The sequence below is a fragment of the Daucus carota genome, chromosome 5 (assembly GCF_001625215.2).
Source record: "Daucus carota subsp. sativus chromosome 5, DH1 v3.0, whole genome shotgun sequence".
Taxonomy (NCBI): Eukaryota; Viridiplantae; Streptophyta; class Magnoliopsida; order Apiales; family Apiaceae; genus Daucus; species Daucus carota.
The window spans coordinates 32,477,246-32,492,949 of NC_030385.2; positions in this window are offsets into that span (position 1 = coordinate 32,477,246).

Consider the following 15,704-nt stretch of genomic DNA (forward strand, 5'->3'; position numbering starts at 1 on the left):
TATTGCGTGCATCATCTGGTTACATAATTATGAAGAAACAGTAAGAATTTAAAATGCTGAGTAAACTAAAGATTCAGGTTTTGGCACTATCAGAGAATTTTTTAATGAAATTTAATTTTAGATGAACTGAAGAAATAAATATAAGGATGAAATGCATGAAGTCACACAATGTGGGGGCATGCTGATTGTCTTGTTATCAGGAAACTGTAGATCATTGACATTTTAAATGGATGATATAAAAAAATAAATGTAAATACAAATAAAAGTCTAGAATCCAGAGTGTTATACTTTTATTTATGTAATAGTATGAATCTTCAGAGATGATTAGACTATATAATCTTTGGCTTTAATTATGATTAGACTTTTAAACTTCAAAGTCTTTAAGACTAAACTATGCTCAAGAGATTACAGACATCATCAGCATATGGTGATAAAAACAGATCCCCAAAAGTCATGTTTGTACTAGAACTCAAACTAGGCAGATTTTTTTGTTCCAAGGAAGAGCCACTGGCATTAGAAAATTCAGAGTATGACTGGTAGTCTGGTACTGTATACAATAAGCATCCTGGAGTCAACTTTGTAGTTAATTTAATTCCAGACCTGAAACCACTAACAATTTCTATGTGCTTTCTATTATGTACCTGAGCCTTACTGTTGTTGCATTTATTATAAATATTTTTAAATCATAATAAATAATTCAATTCCTTAGTATCTTCTAATTTTAAAATTAAGCATTTCATTATTCATCTTTAGTGATACTTGATTCCATGTGCTCTGTAATGTATGAATTAATTTGGAGAGGATTTATACCAAAACTTTCCTACCTTCTGCAATAAGAGAGGAATGTTATCCGAAATTCATGAGACCACTAGTTGTCTAGTTAACATATCAGTGATAGAATCGGAATTTCTAAATAATTTTGCACCGATTAAAAGATGGATTTTTAGGAGTCCCATTAGTAATCTAAAATATCAGTCAAGAACAGGAATTATTGTCCAGATTAGCCTAAGTAGTTCCTGATGATATAGTTTTTTTTATAGGCAATGAACAACTTGTGTAAGTTGATTCAGAGACAACGTGAGTCTGAGTCAAACTATAGATATGCAAATAAACGAAGATAAGTATTCTCCTGAGATTATGATCTCCCATTTTTATGCATCTGGTTTCTAGTCCATCCTCGCAGGCCACAAAATCATGGTAATTTGTATGCTAGTTATAACGCATGCCAAGTGATCTTTGTTTCCCATCAAGGATTCCACAAATCTATCAACTTGCACAATTATTATATTGTTGTTCGATTATGCTGTATTCATAATTAAGTGATATACAATTACGGTTTTTCTATGGTGTGCCCATGGGCACATGCTAAGCGCGAAAAACTTTGTATTTAAATCATTTTGATTGGCTCCTCTCTCTTGATAATGGTGGACCCCCTGCAAATACACCAACCACACCAATCAAAATCTCTCAAATACAAAAATTTCCGCGCTTAGCATGTGTCCATGGGCACACACTAGACAAACCGATACAATTATATGTATAAAACAGCCTCAATACCTATACTATCAATGCCCTTTATTAATAAGCGAAACCATGTTTCGGTGGAAATGAAACAAAAGATATGGTAGAGCTAGTATATGAACTTTTTTACATAACGATTAGTCATGATATATGTGACGCCCCCGGCCCGGGATGACCTCGGCAACCCGACCCGGGGATGTCATTCTACTAAACAAACCAAAATATATCTTCATAATCTCAACTTAACATTCAGCATAAGTTAAAGGTACATTTAACCTTACATCAAAAGTCTTACATCATACGCCTCTAAAAGTTCAGGTTTATCACAAAATACATATTTAAAACACTTCTCCCGATTACATATACTACTACTAAAGTTTTATTGCTAATCCAACCAGGTCTAGCACTTCAGTTCACCACATTTTTACCCTTGCCGGAATAACCTTCTCCGGAATCCTTTCCTGTAGAGTTAGTACATGAAAAGAAAAGATGAGCTCATAAAGCTCAGCAAGCATATATTGTACGAATCAACTGAGTTTTATTCACAAAGCTTTAATTGATAAAATCAATAATTCCACAGAGTCATCAAAACAGTTTCACACATCGAGATGAGTATGAGTATTCAAGCATGTTCACAAGTTCACACATTCTACTGTTGGGGATCCCGGCCAGCTAAACAATTGGTTTAGCTTTTCTTCCCGAAGGAAGTATCACACTACTTCACAAAGGAAGCATCACACACGGAACAAATGTAAGAATACTCATTTCTCATCAGAAAATCATCAAAACAATGTTCGCCAAAACATCATAAAATATTACCAGTGAAGGGTACAGTATATACTTACAGTGTACAATGTCCTAGTTAAAATCTCCAACAACTTCGTTCCCTAAAATATTCACACATTTATTTTATTATTATAATATCATGCTTATATTAAGACTCCAATTACTACTATTCAAATAAAAACAATTAAATTAATAAAACTATAAAAATAATAAGTCAGTAGACTTACTAGATTTACCAGGCTGTGAGCTTCCTATTTTTAGAAAGTTGGAGTTTGTTGTGTTTATATAAGGAAAGGTGTGGCTTTCCTTCCATCTCTACTCGATGTGGTACAACAATGAGGTTTTAAGAAAAGTTGGCGTCGGGTGGCGCCAACGACTTGTCCAACTTGGCGTCAGGGGTGACGCCCACAACTTGCTCTTGCCTTGCTTCTCTAATTTTCTTAATTAGATACTAGGTCATTGGTTATATTCACAAGAATATAGTGTCAAGTTATCAATGTGGTACGAAAATGAAGATTAAAGAAAAGAAGTTATCGGGAGCTAGCATGGTGCCTAAGTGCAAAGGATGCATGTCTTGCTAGTATCAACAAGTTTTATTAATTAGTGTCTTGGCTCTTGCTATAAATATCCCTCCTTGCCCCCTTTTCTTTTAGATGTGGTTTGTAGACTTTATTCTCTTTGTAATAGATCACCCATCCCACATTGAGAAGATATTGGAGCCATCTTGCCCTCAACATCTATATATATCCCTAACTAGCTCACCTTTCTACTCAAGAAAGTCTTTGAGCTTCTCTTGGCTCCAATATTTCCAAGTAATTTAAGTTTTAAAGCTTTTATTTAATAAAGGACTTTGTCAAGTCCCACATTGTTGAGCAAATAGAGATTTATAATCTCTTTCTCCATATAATGTTATGAAGCCAACACTTGCAACCCAAGCTTATTCATTTTCGACTACTTTTAGTCCCACATCGAGGAGATATGAGAGATACATCACCTCCTCTTCTATATAAATCAAAGCTGTAAAGTCAATATTTAAAACTAAACCAACTTCAACTATTTGTTTGGTTTGTGGACAGTTATATTGTCCCACATCGAGAAGGTTTTAAAGAAATTTCCTTCTCAACTCTATATAAAGCCAACAAGTCTATTTGCTTAGGAGATTAAAGGGAACTCACCCCTTCCATAATAGAAGTTGAGCATAGAACTTAGTAAGTTCTATATAATATAATCTCAAATAAGTATAAACATATTCCTTCACTTGGCTTTTCTAATAGCCTAATTAAAATAAGAAGTTTTTAGATTCTGAATAGGGAATGAAAGTCTAAAAGTTTACTCTTACAAAACTACCAGTAGAGATGAAAATAATCATCTAAGTTTTATTTGTTTGTAAAACAACTTGTCCCACATCGAGAAGATGTGAGTACAAGTCTCATGTCTCAACTATATATTGGGATTGAGCATGAGCTTATTAATTAATTAATAAATACTAAATAAATTGGGCTTGGTAAATAGACTAAGCCTAGTTAATATTTGGCCCAAATAATGATTGGGTTGAATCTAGTCCAATTCAATTGAACATAATTTTGGGTGAAAGTAGAAAATATAATAATATTCTTCAAAATACATATAATTTATGTATTTTCAAATAAAACTGAACTTGGGATATTACATCCTTCCCCCCTTAAAAATTTCGTCCTCGAAATTTAAAATTTAATTGTACCTGCCTTATCGAATAAGTGGGGATACTTTGTCCTCATTGCTTCCTCAGTTTCCCAAGTTGCTTCTTCTATATTATGATTTCTCCAAATCACTTTCACTAGTGGTATGACCTTCGTTCTTAACTTCTGCTCGCGACGATCTACTATTTCTACTGGAAGTTCTTCGTACTGCATATTTTCCTGAATTTCTATCGGTTCATAATCTACGATATGTGATGGATCCGAGATATACTTCCTCAGATATGACACGTGAAACACATTGTGAATATGTCCTAAACTTGGTGGTAGTGCTAACTCGTATGCCACTTCTCCAATTCTTCTAAGAACCTCAAATGGTCCAATATAACGAGGACTTAATTTTCCTTTCTTTCCGAATCTCATAACGCCCTTCCATGGAGAAATTTTAAGAAAAACAAAATCTCCCTCCTTAAACACCACATCTCGGCGATCCTTGTCTGCATAACTCTTTTGCCTACTTTGAGCCGTTAAAATCCTCTGTTGTATCAGCTTCACCTTCTCCGTAGTTACACGAATTAACTCTGGCCCCAACAACCTTCTTTCCCCCACTTCATCCCAACATAATGGTGTTCTACACCGACGTCCATAAAGTGCTTCATATGGGGCCATCCCAATTGTCGCTTGATAACTATTATTATATGCAAATTCTGCTAAAGGTAAATGTTCTTCCCAACTTCCTTTAAAATCCAACACACAAGCTCTTAACATGTCTTCTAAAATTTGAATTGTACGTTCCGATTGACCATCCGTCTGAGGGTGAAATGCCGTGCTCATACTTAGTTTTGTACCCATCTCTTCTTGAAAACTATTCCAAAATCTTGAAGTAAATCTGGGATCTCTGTCAGACACAATTGAAACAGGTACTCCATGTAACCTAACTATTTCTCGTATATACAACTTGGCTAACTTCTCCAAAGGTGATGATTCTGATATAGCTAGAAAATGTGCACTCTTTGTTAATCTATCCACGATAACCCAGATGACATCATTTCCTCTTTGTGTCCTTGGCAACCCTAATACAAAATCCATGGTGATGTGTTCCCATTTCCATTCAGGCACAGGTAGTGATTGTAATAAACCTCCTGGCCTTTGATGCTCCGCTTTCACTTGTTGACAAACTAAACATCTTGCCACCCATTCTGCAATTTCTCTCTTCATCTTAGGCCACCAAAAATGTTGCTTTAAGTCCTTATACATCTTCGTAGATCCAGGATGTACCGAAAAAGATGATGAATGTGCGTCAGACAATATTTCCTTCTTAATCTCTATATCAGATGGTACACATATTCGATCACGAAACCTCACGATGTCGTCATTTCCTTTCCTAAAATCCTTCTTTCCCGATTCTGAAATAGAATTATTCAAAATTTCCTTTAATCGTTCATCTTGAATCTGACTTGCCTTTATCTTTTCTAATAACATCGGTTTGACCTTAATTTGACACAATAAGCTCCCATCCTTCTTTTGTATACCAAATTCAATTCCAAGTCTTTCTTCTTGAACATCCAATGATTCAACTATGACCCTCGCACAATTCCCGACTTCCTTCCTACTTAACGCATCAGCTACAACATTCGCCTTACCAGGGTGATATAAAATTTCACAATCATAATCCTTTAACAACTCCAACCATCTTCTCTGTCTCATATTTAAATCTTTCTGTGAAAAAAGGTACTTTAAACTTTGATGGTCTGTAAAAATTTTACACTTTCCTCCATACAAGTAATGCCTCCAAATTTTAAGCGCAAAAACTACTGCAGCCAGCTCTAAATCGTGGGTGGGATAATTCTTCTCATGATTTCTTAATTGTCGAGACGCATAAGCAATAACCTTATCACGTTGCATTAACACACATCCTAACCCCTTTCTTGACGCATCACTGTAGATTACAAAATCTTCAGTTCCATCTGGTAACCCAAGTATTGGAGCAGACGTTAGTCTTTTCTTTAATTCAATAAAACTTTTCTCACATTCCTCCGACCAAACAAACTTAACATCTTTCCTTGTGAGACTTGTTAATGGTCCAGCTATCTTAGAGAAATCTTGAACAAACTTCCTGTAATACCCGGCCAAACCTAAGAAACTTCGAATCTCTGTCACATTCCTTGGTCTTTCCCAATTCATGATCACCTCAATCTTCGAAGGATCAACTGAAATTCCTTCTTCTGAAACTACATGTCCAAGAAAACTTACTCTCCTTAACCAAAATTCACATTTTGAAAACTTTGCATACAACTGCTCTTTCCTCAAAGTTTCTAAGACTATCCTTAAATGTTCCTCATGTTCCTTCTCAGTTCTCGAGTAAATCAGAATATCATCGATAAACACAATTACAAACTTATCCAGATAATTCCTAAATACTCGATTCATCAAATCCATAAATACCGCAGGTGCATTTGTCACCCCAAACGGCATCACTACAAACTCATAATGGCCATATCGAGTCCTAAACGCCGTCAATGGAATGCTTTCTTTCTTCACTCTCAATTGATGGTAACCTGAGCGCAAATCTATCTTTGAAAAGTAAGTGGCTCCTTGTAATTGATCGAAAAGATCGTCTATTCGTGGAAGTGGGTATTTATTCTTTACAGTCAACTTATTCAGTTCTCTATAATCAATACATAATCGTAGAGAACCATCCTTCTTTTTCACAAATAAAACTGGCGCTCCCCAAGAAGAAACACTTGGTCTAATATACTTTTTATCCAACAATTCTTGTAATTGTACCTTTAGTTCCGCTAACTCGGTTGGTGCCATCCTATATGGTGTTTTTGATACTGATTGAGCCTCAGGAACCAATTCAATACCAAACTCAACCTCTCTTTCAGGTGGTAATCCTGGCAATTCCTCAGGAAAAACATCTAGAAACTCTCTAACCACATGTGTATTCTCAACCTTACTTTTAACTTCCTCCTCACTAATCACATAAGCTAGAAAACCTTCGCATCCTTTTCTTAACATCTTATAGGCTTTTAAAACTGATATCATGACACTAGGTTTTTCTAACCTGTCTCCTTTAAAATAAATTTTCTTTTTATCTGGGCCCCTTAAACATATTCTCTTTTTACTACAATCCAAATTGGCCTTATACTTTGTCAACCAATCCATTCCCAAAATTACTCCAAAATCCTTCAATTCTAAAGGTAACAAGTCTACTAGAAAAGTATGTCCGCTAACTATAAGAGTGCAATCTTTATAAACTTTGTTCACAAATAAATTCCTACCATTTGGGAGTTTTACTAGTAGAACATTATCTAAACTTTGCGCAGGAATATTCAACTTATCCACATACTTCAAATCCACAAAAGAATGAGTTGATCCAGAATCAAATAGAACATGCACATCTTGAGAACAGAGTTGGAGCGTACCTGACACCACATCATTTGATATTTCAGCATCCTGAGTTGTCATGGCGTAGGTCCTAGCTATTGCTTTAGGTGCCGATTGGTGGGAAGTTCCTGCTGCCGGAATTTTGTTCCCTTTAGTTTCAACTTCAGTCTTGACTTTCTTCTGAGGGCAATCCTTTGCTAAATGGCCTTGTCGTCCACAGCTAAAACAAGAGGTCACTTTAGGGTTTGGGCACTGAGTTGCTATATGCCCCTTTTCTCCACAATTATAACATAATCCCTCACCTCGATAGCAAAATTCACCACCATGCCTCTTTCCACATTTCTTACACTCAGGTGCTACCGTTCTCCTATCATTTTCCCGGAAATTCTCTTTCTTCATCCCTTGAAATTTCTTATTATCTCTCTTATACCCTGATTTAGGACTTAATTCTGTCTCCCTTCCTCTTTTCTTATTGTTGAAAAATTGAGTGCGAGCTTCATATTCCCTTTCTGCAATCCTAGCTTTTCCAACCAACTTATCAAATTGTTCTAGTTCTAACAAAGAGACCCTTTCTCTAATTTGAGGTTTCAGTCCCTCCTGAAACCTCTGACATTTCCTAGCTTCAGTATTAACCTGATGAGGGGCAAACCTAGAAAGCTCCAAAAACTTTGACAAGTATTCTGACACAGACATTCCTTCTTGCTTCAATCCTAAAAACTTCATCTCCATCTCATTTTTCATACACGTAGGGAAATATTTATCAAAGAACAACTCCTTAAACCTCGTCCAAGTCATCGTTGAACAATCTTCTGTCTGTTTAACAGTGTCCCACCAAAATACAGCTTCCCCCCTTAAAGAGTGTGTTGCGAATTTCACCTTTTGTTCATCCAAGCATTCAGAAATTTCTATCACTTTCTCCATTTCCTTTATCCATGTATTCGCAACATGTGGATCTAAATCTCCTTTAAATATCGGGGGATCAGCATCCTTAAAGGTCTTGTAAGTACACCTTCGTTTATTCTCACCTTCTCGCTCCGGATTATTTATACGATCTTGTTCTTCCAAATGATCAGTATTCACCTTAATTGTATTTGTATTTTCTTGATCTCCCCTAATAGTCTTCAACATATTCCTCATTTCCTCCAAAACCAACATCATCTCAGGACTAATTTGAATGCTAGGTCCAGCGCCACTACTATTTTCTTCATTCATCGTCACCTAAAATCATATAATATATATATTAGAACTCTATTCTAATCCACAAATCATACTAGAACTATAGTAATACTACACACATAGTTCATGCCACAAATTCACAACTAAGGTCCACATATCCCTTAAACCTATTCTTCAAACTTAATATCACACTAGTCTAGAATCTTAATCCTACTTTCGCCGATACTCGAACCTATAGCTCTGATACCACCTGTGACGCCCCCGGCCCGGGATGACCTCGGCAACCCGACCCGGGGATGTCATTCTACTAAACAAACCAAAATATATCTTCATAATCTCAACTTAACATTCAGCATAAGTTAAAGGTACATTTAACCTTACATCAAAAGTCTTACATCATACGCCTCTAAAAGTTCAGGTTTATCACAAAATACATATTTAAAACACTTCTCCCGATTACATATACTACTACTAAAGTTTTATTGCTAATCCAACCAGGTCTAGCACTTCAGTTCACCACATTTTTACCCTTGCCGGAATAACCTTCTCCGGAATCCTTTCCTGTAGAGTTAGTACATGAAAAGAAAAGATGAGCTCATAAAGCTCAGCAAGCATATATTGTACGAATCAACTGAGTTTTATTCACAAAGCTTTAATTGATAAAATCAATAATTCCACAGAGTCATCAAAACAGTTTCACACATCGAGATGAGTATGAGTATTCAAGCATGTTCACAAGTTCACACATTCTACTGTTGGGGATCCCGGCCAGCTAAACAATTGGTTTAGCTTTTCTTCCCGAAGGAAGTATCACACTACTTCACAAAGGAAGCATCACACACGGAACAAATGTAAGAATACTCATTTCTCATCAGAAAATCATCAAAACAATGTTCGCCAAAACATCATAAAATATTACCAGTGAAGGGTACAGTATATACTTACAGTGTACAATGTCCTAGTTAAAATCTCCAACAACTTCGTTCCCTAAAATATTCACACATTTATTTTATTATTATAATATCATGCTTATATTAAGACTCCAATTACTACTATTCAAATAAAAACAATTAAATTAATAAAACTATAAAAATAATAAGTCAGTAGACTTACTAGATTTACCAGGCTGTGAGCTTCCTATTTTTAGAAAGTTGGAGTTTGTTGTGTTTATATAAGGAAAGGTGTGGCTTTCCTTCCATCTCTACTCGATGTGGTACAACAATGAGGTTTTAAGAAAAGTTGGCGTCGGGTGGCGCCAACGACTTGTCCAACTTGGCGTCAGGGGTGACGCCCACAACTTGCTCTTGCCTTGCTTCTCTAATTTTCTTAATTAGATACTAGGTCATTGGTTATATTCACAAGAATATAGTGTCAAGTTATCAATGTGGTACGAAAATGAAGATTAAAGAAAAGAAGTTATCGGGAGCTAGCATGGTGCCTAAGTGCAAAGGATGCATGTCTTGCTAGTATCAACAAGTTTTATTAATTAGTGTCTTGGCTCTTGCTATAAATATCCCTCCTTGCCCCCTTTTCTTTTAGATGTGGTTTGTAGACTTTATTCTCTTTGTAATAGATCACCCATCCCACATTGAGAAGATATTGGAGCCATCTTGCCCTCAACATCTATATATATCCCTAACTAGCTCACCTTTCTACTCAAGAAAGTCTTTGAGCTTCTCTTGGCTCCAATATTTCCAAGTAATTTAAGTTTTAAAGCTTTTATTTAATAAAGGACTTTGTCAAGTCCCACATTGTTGAGCAAATAGAGATTTATAATCTCTTTCTCCATATAATGTTATGAAGCCAACACTTGCAACCCAAGCTTATTCATTTTCGACTACTTTTAGTCCCACATCGAGGAGATATGAGAGATACATCACCTCCTCTTCTATATAAATCAAAGCTGTAAAGTCAATATTTAAAACTAAACCAACTTCAACTATTTGTTTGGTTTGTGGACAGTTATATTGTCCCACATCGAGAAGGTTTTAAAGAAATTTCCTTCTCAACTCTATATAAAGCCAACAAGTCTATTTGCTTAGGAGATTAAAGGGAACTCACCCCTTCCATAATAGAAGTTGAGCATAGAACTTAGTAAGTTCTATATAATATAATCTCAAATAAGTATAAACATATTCCTTCACTTGGCTTTTCTAATAGCCTAATTAAAATAAGAAGTTTTTAGATTCTGAATAGGGAATGAAAGTCTAAAAGTTTACTCTTACAAAACTACCAGTAGAGATGAAAATAATCATCTAAGTTTTATTTGTTTGTAAAACAACTTGTCCCACATCGAGAAGATGTGAGTACAAGTCTCATGTCTCAACTATATATTGGGATTGAGCATGAGCTTATTAATTAATTAATAAATACTAAATAAATTGGGCTTGGTAACTAGACTAAGCCTAGTTAATATTTGGCCCAAATAATGATTGGGTTGAATCTAGTCCAATTCAATTGAACATAATTTTGGGTGAAAGTAGAAAATATAATAATATTCTTCAAAATACATATAATTTATGTATTTTCAAATAAAACTGAACTTGGGATATTACAATATAAAATTCTATCCAATATAACTAAATATTTTAATTTTTTAAATCGAAACAATGAAATTTAGAAATTAACTCTATAAAATCCTTAAATCCTTATCACATAAATATGAATTTTCTATAAAATTTCTATCAAATAATTATAGGGAGTCAGTAGAACTTTTGTGCGGATATGAGAATAAAATATATTAAATATTTAAATAACGAATTTTATTTATAAAATGTTTTTAAGTTATTTAACTTAAAAATTCCTTCATACTTCTATATTACTTTATCATACAAGCAACTTCAATGTTGCAATATAGAAGTCTGAAGGAATTTTTAAGTTACATAACTTAAATACGTTTTCTAAATAAGATTCGTTATTTAAATATTTAATTTATTTTATATTCTCAGATCCGCACAAAAGCTCTGCTGACTACCTATAATTAATTGAAAGAAATTTTATAGAGAATACATATTTATGTGATAAGGATTTTATAGAGTTAATTTCTAAATTAAATTGTTTCGGTTTAAAAAATTAAAATATTTAGTTATATTTGATAGAATTCTATATCATGAATAATCGTTATGTAAAAAAATCTTTGACCAGTATATATGTCTTATATCTTTTAATAGGAGTATAATACTTTAATAGGAGTTTAATAATGATATAATCAATACCCTTTATTAATAAGCGAAACCACATTTCGGTGGAACATCGGTACCAAAAGTACCAAAATTTCGTCACTTTCATACTGATTAGGATTTTATAATCATTATTATACTGCTAAAAAAGACTTTTATATTGTATAGAATTTTATTATTATTCATTTAGACAATGAAAGACTTTGTATTGATTAGAAATTTATTATTAAAAACTTCAATATTGATTAGGACTATGTTATATAATTTTTTTTATTTAATAACAATAATCATTATAGAATTATGAAAACATTTTCATATTATTAGAATTTTATAGTTACTATTATACATTTTTAGAATTTTATAATTATTATTATACAATTATGAAAAGACTTTTATATTGATTCGGATTTTATTATTAAAAATTTCAATATTAGTTAAGATTTTATAATTATTATTTAATTCAATAAAACGACTTCTATAGTGTTTAGAATTTTGTAATATAACATTTATCCAATCCGGACAGTTAAATCGCAAACAATTTAACTTATAAAACAGTTCTATAAAATTCATATCAAAATTTGGCTATCATCATATTATTTTTTATTTAACAATTATTACAATTATCTCACTAATAAAAATATATTATCAACAAAATTATTTGTTTAATTTTTTAAAACTCAAATAATTTAATATACGGAACAACTCTGTAAATCTTTTATCATGCTTCAAAGTTTAAAGAAATAAGGAGTTCATATTGATATTAATATAATATCCATATATAGTTTTTATCAATAAGCGGAATCAATATCATCAAAGTATCAAAATTTTATTATTATCATATAAATTTTAATAATTATTATTACTATCATATAACTATGAGAATACTTCCATGTATGATCACAATTTTTGTAGTATAGTGATTATCACACCAACAAAATTGCAGTCAACAAAGCTACTCAATTTATTTTTAAAACTCAAATAATTTATTTAATAAAATAACTTTAATTTGGTTATCATCATATAATTTTTTTTATTCGGCAGTAATAATAATTATACTATTATACATTTATAATAAAATAATATCCTACCAATAGAATAATAATGTCAACGACATTATTCGTTTTAATTTTTGAAACTCATACAATTTAATTTACAAAACAAATTTATAAAATTTCTATCATATTTCAGAATTAAAATAAACAAGATTCAATATTGATACCAAAGTACCAAAAAATTGATCATATATTTTTTTTAATAATAATAATAATTATCATTTAGTGCTCTTCTGAAGATTGCGATAAAGATGAATAATGCGGTGGTAATACTAACTTGACAAATAGAAACTCAAAGAAAATGAAGCCATTGTCCATATTGCAACATATAATAAAAGAACCGAAACACAAGACATACGTCAAAATATTTGATATCAAATTAGTTTTGAAAAGTTAATTAATTTTGTCAAACTACAATATTAGTTTATCAAACAACTACAACACCACAGTTAGATCTACAAAAACTCCAACTAGAATTATATATAATGTTTGCCTATTAAACGGACTAAATAATTACGACTTAAAATTTTAAATTTTTATTCAAGATTAAAAACGCAATAAACGAACTTATAGGTGTTGATCTTAAATATTATTTTCACAATTTAAAAATCATCAAACAACATAGTAATTTTACTAAAACAAAACATATTGTTAGAGTTAAGCTCCATAAAGTCCGCATTTAAGCCGTAATAAGTATCAGTCATAATATTTTAGTTTAGTCATAAATAATATTTTTAATTATTCAAATTTTATATATAATTTACTATTTTTAAGTAGTTTTAAATATAATTATCAATTAATCATTAACATCTTTCAACATTAACAATCATTAATATCATTATTCTACTTATGAGTTATATTTTAGAACATATACAATGTTTAGTGATTTATAAAATAATTGTTTTATCCTTTGATTGCGACAAATATTGTAGAACATAACCTGCAAATTTTCAGATGTTTACAAATATTGTAGACTAAAAAAATTAAAAATTGAAACGACTAGATATTTTTAAATAATTTTGAACTCCAATACTCTTATTTTATGGACTCCATAGAACAGGAACCCATATTGTTATGAAATAAATTTAAAATAGGATCAAATTTTAATATATGAAAAGTCTTATATTAAATAACAATAATTCAAATATCATTTGAAAACAATAATTTAAATAATTATGATAAAAATATGATAATGTAATTAAAAAATGACATTATTCTTCTAATAAATAACAAATTTTAAAATTTTAGTCAAACCCGTGTTTGGCACGGGTTATCAACTAGAATTAAATATAATATAAGATGACCAAATTTTGGTACTTTGATATGATGTTCCACCGAAACGTGGATTCGCTTATTAATCGCTTATTAATAAAAGATATTGATATCATCAATAAGAATTATGAATAACATAAACAAAAGATAAAAACAAATGCGATAATAATATTGTTCTTAGGTCTAAATAAAACCTACGTACATAGTTATAGTAAATCCCGTATGACCGTATAAAAAACAGTATTTTTATGAAGATCCGGTTCCACATAAGATCAATATGGATCAAGCAGATCCGCATCAATGTCCTTTAAAGCTATTCTAGCAATGCTGCAGCAATCAGCATGTTTCTTGACTTTAAATTTATTCTAGCACCATGTATGCTTCCATGCCATGAAGCGACGGGACGTCTACATACAGGTTCAAAGTATTTGCATCTTTTATTTTGGATTTGAAACTCGGTGCACGTGTAAGTATATTTTGCGCATGTTTTTTGCTTAAACTTATAAATCATTTATAACTTAGAAAAGATGTACTATATATTATTTATAAATTATCTATAAATAAATTAATTTAAACAAAAATTATAAGTGAGTTAACCATGCAGAATCAAGCTTTATTCCAATATTCCTTACGTTTGATGTTAATAGAAACCTAAATTCATCATGTTAAATTAATAATCTCACAAGTGAGAATCATTAACGATTCTATATGTCTATCTGCATATTTCATCTCATCGAGCGCTAATATTGCCGGTGCCCTTTGCTCACTGCTACTAGCCTAACGAACTGCCACATTTACACTGCAAAAAAAAATAAAAAAATTGCTAATAAAATCATGTGCGATATGGATAATACATAAGTCCGCGTGTCTAGAAGCACACACATAAAATAATTTATAAATATTACTACCCTGCAAATACTTCAATTTGATATGAATAGTTGGACAAGAACACCATCTAGTTATGTGTAAATAATCAAAATTGTCAGATTAAATCTTATTAGATCCTTGGGATGATTTTATTGGCTTAAAGAAGATAATTTAAGTTCTTAAATTATAGCCATTAGTAATTAATTATAACCTACTACCCATATTAAGCAATAACATGATTAGTTGACCCAATTTAATAATTTTAATTTGATAAAGTTAGGGGCAGCCGGGAAAAAAAGCTATTCCACAGTGATAATCACATGTTTAGTTCGACCCTTCTATGTTCCATAAGCCATTTAGCTACCCTTTCAGCCATTCTAACCAAATATATAATACATTATACATTAACTAATTATTAAAGACATGCATAATGTAATAGTTATATCTTATGCCAATCATAATATATAATCATTTTCGCCTGTTTAGATCTTTAATTTATGCCGTGACCGAGAATTCGGCACGTATTTTAAAACTCATGTAATATATAATTTTATAAATTATTTTAAATATTAATAAAAGTATAATATCTAAATACTCATAAAAAATCAAAACAAGTTATGAAACTATATTTTATGACAGTTTTAAAATGTGTGTTAAGCGGTGGAAAAAACTGTAAGATAATTCGCGATATCAAAAAACAGTACTATGTTTTTACCCATGATGATTTTTATCAAAATCAATACAATTATTTGCTATTAGTTTTCTTTTAATGAACGATTATTGTT